This window comes from Thermobia domestica, chromosome 11 (genome assembly GCF_964235325.1).
Source record: "Thermobia domestica chromosome 11, izTheDome1.hap1.1, whole genome shotgun sequence".
Lineage (NCBI taxonomy): Eukaryota > Metazoa > Arthropoda > Insecta > Zygentoma > Lepismatidae > Thermobia > Thermobia domestica.
Genome location: NC_137464.1, coordinates 255,259,060 through 255,265,059, shown reverse-complemented (window position 1 = coordinate 255,265,059; position 6,000 = coordinate 255,259,060).

Here is a 6,000-nt window from a genome sequence, read left to right as displayed (position 1 = left end):
CACATTATTAACGAACTCTATCGCTGTTAATTTAAATAATACAGATTTTTCTCTGAATATAATTTGCCTTCCGCCTTTATAATCTGATATTTCTCATTAAGTAACTCTTATTCATATACTGGCAGGTACGATTTCAAGCAGTATGTGTTTGTGCTCTCTTGACCATTCACTATCATCATCGTCAATGCCAGCTCTAAACTACGAGGTCGTTTATCTAGGACTCATGTGTATATAATTCACGAATCACTTTTGTCTGCCGTTTTTCTCTTTAATAGCTCGGAACGCTCTTACTCTTTGAGTTTGAAATATTCGAAATAACCCCAACGGAAGTCAAAGTTAAGTCACACATTTTTAAACGTGATTTTACGAAACTGAAAATATAATTGATTGTGTTATAATTACTGGCAAAATGCAAAAACAATATAAATAAATTAGAAATATTAAAGATAAATAAAGTCCGATATTACTTTAATAAGATTTACCTGTGTATAGAGAGCATGATTAATTTGAGTAACAAAAGTAGAATAAATGAAATATTGCAACAATCAGACACTTAGTATTTTCATGTCAATTAAAAAAAAATCTTTGAAAAAAATCTCTTCCAAAAAAATGTAAGGAGTATTCATTCAGTGTGCAATGAATCTCCCATAATTTACAATGCAAGTGAGGATCACTCTTGCAAGAGATGTCAGAAGATTTTCATTACTAACCCTCAGTTGAGAAATCATTTACAAACTCTTACATGGAATATGCAGTCCTATTCCCACGTTTGTATGAAAGAGGTTAGTTTTCAACTAAATTTGCAAAACATAATATTCTCACTAATAAAATTGAAAAAAATTCATAATTAGCTAACAGTATGTCAACCAATTACCACAGAAGGAAACTTGAAGAAACATTTTCTAGCACGTTCAGACACACAAATTTACTCGTGCAAAGTAGGATTCAGAGGAAAAGATATTTTTAAATCCCATATTCTCAACACACGAAAAATAAATCTCATATTTGAAAAGAACGTGGAAAACTTTTTAGTCAAAAAGGAAATGTGAAAAGACATATGTTTTTACTTACAGGTGAAAAATCTTATACGTGCCAAGAATGTAGACATCAATTTAGTCAAAACACAAGTTTGAAATACCACATGTTCAAACATACAGGTGTAAAATCTTATATTTGCCACGAATGTAAAAGAGGGTTCTGCCTGAAAAGAGATTTGAGAAGACACATATTCACTCACACAGGCGTGTTACAATATATCTGCCACGAATGTAGAAAACGGTTTCGACGACTAGCAAGATTGAAATCTCACATTATGAATCACACTGGTGAGAACCCTCATATTTGCCACATATGTACGAAGCAATTCTCAGGAAATAGAAAAATTAAAGTCATATCCTTACACATTCAAATGACAAACTTTATACATGTGGGGAGTGTGGAATGAAGTTTAAACTTAAAGGTAATTTGAAATATCACGTGGTCAAGCATACACAAGAGAAGTCCCATATTTGCAAGAAGTGTAGAAAACGATTCTCGGAAAAAGAAAAATTGAAGAATCCTACTTTTACACATTCAGATGACAAATTTTATACATGTGAGACGTGTGAAATGGGGTTCAAAGGAAAAAAAATAGTTTAAAATATCACATGGTCAAGCATACACAATAGATGTTTCATATTTGCGAGAGATGTGGAAAGCTATTCCGACGAAGAGAAACCTTAAAGCAACACTTATTTACATATTCAAATGAGAAGTTTATACTTGCGAGAAGTGTGGTAAGAGGTTCAAAGGAAAAGCAGGTTTGAAATACTATTTGTTTAACCATATAGGAAAGATGTCTCATATTTTTTTAGAACTGCGGTAAAAGGATCAGTCGTAAAGCATACTTGAAATACCATATCTTAAGTCACAAGGGTGACATACATTTTACAACCTAAGGAAAAGGGTTCTTTCAGGCAACATGCTTGATAACATAGGAGATAAATAATATGATTGCAAAGAATGTGGAAAAGATTTCACTGAAAGACGTTTTTACATATAGGCGGGAAATGGTATACATGCCAAGAATGTGGACAACAGTTCAGTCAAAACATTAGTTTGAAATACCACACGTTCAGTCATACAGGTGTAAAACCTTATATTTGTCATGAATGCAGAAGAGGGTTCTGTCTTAAAGAAGATTTAAGAAGACACATATTCACTTATACAGGCGACCTACTCATACTTGCTACGAATGCGGAAAAGGGTTTGTCAACGAGCAAAATAGAAAAATCACATTATGAATCATACTGGTTAGAATCTTCGTATTTGCCACATGTGTTCAAAGTTGTTCTCAGAAAATGAAAGATTGAAGAATCATATTCTTACACATTCAGATGACATAGATTATTCATGTAGGAAGTGCTGAATGGGGTTCAGAGGGAAAGGTAATTGGAAATACCATATTGTCAAGTATACAGTTGAAAAGCGTCATATTTGTTATGAGAGTGGAAAACGGTTTCGTCTCCAAAGAGAAATAAATGGACACGTGCCTATTCATAATAGGGAAAACACACAATTGAGACAAGTGTGGAAACAATTGGGACAATAAAATAAACCCAAAGCAGCAGAAAGTTAATACGTACAAATGAGAAGTCTTCTATATACCACAAATAAGGGAAAGGCTCATAATAAACAGTTTCTAATATCACACTTTGAGCCACGTAGTTGTGAAATAATACCTTGGGTATAAGTATCGAAAATAGTTGAGACGAAAAGTAAACTTGAAAATTCATGTTCACTCATGCAGGATAGACATCTTATTTTCAGAAAAATAGAAAATATTCAATCAAGGAATATACACGCAATATGAAGTGCTTACTTATAAAGTTGAAAGTCAAATATTTTCGAAGTTCGTGTATAAAGTTTCAGTCTTAAAAAAAAGATTTGCAAGTTATACGTACTATATAGCGAATGAGAAGAAGCGAAAGGTTGACTGGCAAATCTTGTTTTAGATACTACAATTTTGTTTAGTAAGGTTAAAGCCCCTATTCATTTTGGAGTGTGGCAAAAGGTTTATTGGTCATGAAAGTAAAAGCCCATAACGCTGAAAAACTTCACTTTATACATTAGTGTACTATGCTGTATTTTACCAGGTTCAAATGTTCACTCATGCTGGTAACGAAGCAGTATAACGAAAGGTTTAACATTTACAGAAACTTCAAATCCAAGATTGTCAATCGTTCTTGTAAGGTGCTTGTAATTTTCGCTAACTTGTAACTTGCAAAATATGACATATAATTCACACGAAGTTCAATTTCGAAGACACATGCCCATGAGAAATATTACTAACAGTGTTACGTAGTTCAGTATAGAATCAAATTTAATAAAAGCTCACGACATCAGAATTAACACGCTCTTGAGAGATCACATTGAAAACTTTATTAAGTAACAGGTGAAAATTTATTTTGGAAATCTCGTGTTCACTTATACCGGTAAGAAACACTAAGATAATTGAGAGGAGAATTGAATTGGGATTTGTTTACAGATTGAGAAACCACATGCTCAAGTAAATGAAAATACTTACTATTGCTATGTACGTGATGAACGGTTAACTTATGAAAAAACATCTTTCTTACAGAGGTATGAGTGCTCGCTCTTGGAATAACAGAGCAAATTAAACTTTTAAATTGTGACACTCTTCAGAAAAGGTTGGTGAAGAGACCAGTACAACTGATTTTGAGAACAGCAAAATAACTGTTACCATGAGGATGAAGAAGAGTTTACTGACAATCCAATTTGTGTAGATGATATATTCATACAGGTTGGTTATCTCGTCCTTGGTAAGTGTCTGGCAATAAGTTTACCCAAGAAGACTATAAGAAATCAAATTTTACGTAAATAGAGGGATATCAGACTTCCCAGCAGTGTTCTAACACTGAGAGTTGGAAAGCTTTTTATGACATTATTTCGTTATAATCATATACAAATACTGCAAAACATTCACTTGAATGAGAAATACTAGTAAATTCATACAGGTTTAATCATAATTTTGTTTCGAGTAAGTTGTAGCTATCGGTTTAAATAAAAGTTTATTTGAGCTTATGCATGCTAATTCGCAGTGTAACTCCACCTTTACTTATGATATGAGAAGCGTTTATTCCTGAATGTGAATTAAACCGTGTGTATATCAAGTCGTGCAGGGAAAAAAATATTACAATTTTACAATAGGAACCGCACTAACTATGGAACTTGGTGGTTCAATGCCGCTTTCACAAAAACTCTCCATTGACTTCTGTCCTGCACCAATTAGATCTAGTTTCTACTTTGTTTTCCTATTTCTGTGAGATCTATTTTAATATTGTCCTCCCATCTGCGCCTAGATCTTCCATATGGTAGTTTTCCGTTTGGATTCCCAGTTATAACTTTGAAAGCGTTCCTACTTTCTTTCATTCTCGCTACATGACCTGCTCACATGAGCCTCCTAGATTTAATGACCCTAACAATGTTTGGTAAACGATTTATATTTTACATAGTTCCACGTTATGAAGTTTCCGCCATTCCCCATTCTCTTCCTCTTGTGTCCTAATATTCTTCTCAGGATTTGGTTCTCAAATACTTTTAATCTGAGTTCTTATAGTGGGCGACCATGTTTCGCAACCATACAATACAACACACTTAAATTTCGTAACATGTAACAATTGTTAGATTTAATTTAGCTGAACAAAATGATATGATTTATAGTAAATTCTTATGCGCAGTTTTCGAGAAAATTCATAAAATAAATTTCGTTGTTTGTACATCTTAAGAATATATGTATGCTGTACGATAAACGTACCAGATATTAAAATGAAATTTGATCCTGAAATTTACGCTAATGAAGAATTTCATCGTGATGATAGCAAGAAGACAGCACACAATATAGTTAAAATGAGATATAGCCGGAAATTGTCATTAACCCTTATGATTTATTTCTTTTTAACTAAAATATCGTCCAAAGAAGAGTCATACATCCACCGGTAGATTACATCATATGAACAAAACAATATACTTGAAGCTGTATTCTTAGGCATAATTTTTATAAGGATCGAAAGAGACACACACACACAGAGACAAATGTTCGTTTTCAATCTGATATAATTGATATTTCTTATTCTACTGGAATAGAATTTTTATTATTAATTTACGAGTCATTTTGCAGCATATTACATGTATTGTTGCTCAATTTTCTTTAACAGTGACACACACTACTTATAAATGACAGTTGAGTCTCTTGAAACAGAAAGTGACATTGATGAGGCATTCGGGGATTTCAGGTGGATAGACGAAAATAAGAGCACTTGAATTCTCGCTTCCTCTGTCTTCCTTGTGTAGAACGCCTAGGCTGATCGAGCAGTTTGGATGGTGGTCTCCCTCGCACTCCATGCGGATCCATATAGTTGTTGTCTTGTCACCTTAATTCGAGATGTGTGTGTGTGTGTGCCAAGATGTTCTTCTTTGAGTAAGCAGCATTGACTTCGGTATTGGAAGGCACTTCGATGAATAGCAGTGTTTACTGACTGCAATATTCCACCACCACCAGAAATTCCGTGGAACATTTATCCTTGCATTGGAGAACAAAGTCAGAATTGCACTTGTGATCTGTTTGACGGTTGAAAACGGATCGAACTTTATTCGTCTCATCTAGATAGAGCTCTCTAATCCAAAGTATGTCTCCTGTTCCCTGTGGGATATGTCTCATACAACTTTCTGGTGTTTGTGAACCTCTCCTAGATGCGGTACTCTGTGAAGCAGTGTCCTATCACTTTGTGATGCTCTTCCATTACAAGGTTCTTCCGGATAATATTGAAAACTTTACCCTTTTATGTATCTTGTCATTTCCCAAAACTTGTCTGTGTTACAGGATTATCCTGTGTTACTGCTCTCCTAATCCACGCACTGCATTATAGTTGAAGGAAGCCATGTTCTTAATTTGTGGCCAACCATGTACTGCAAGGACATGTTGGGCATATCGTCGGATAA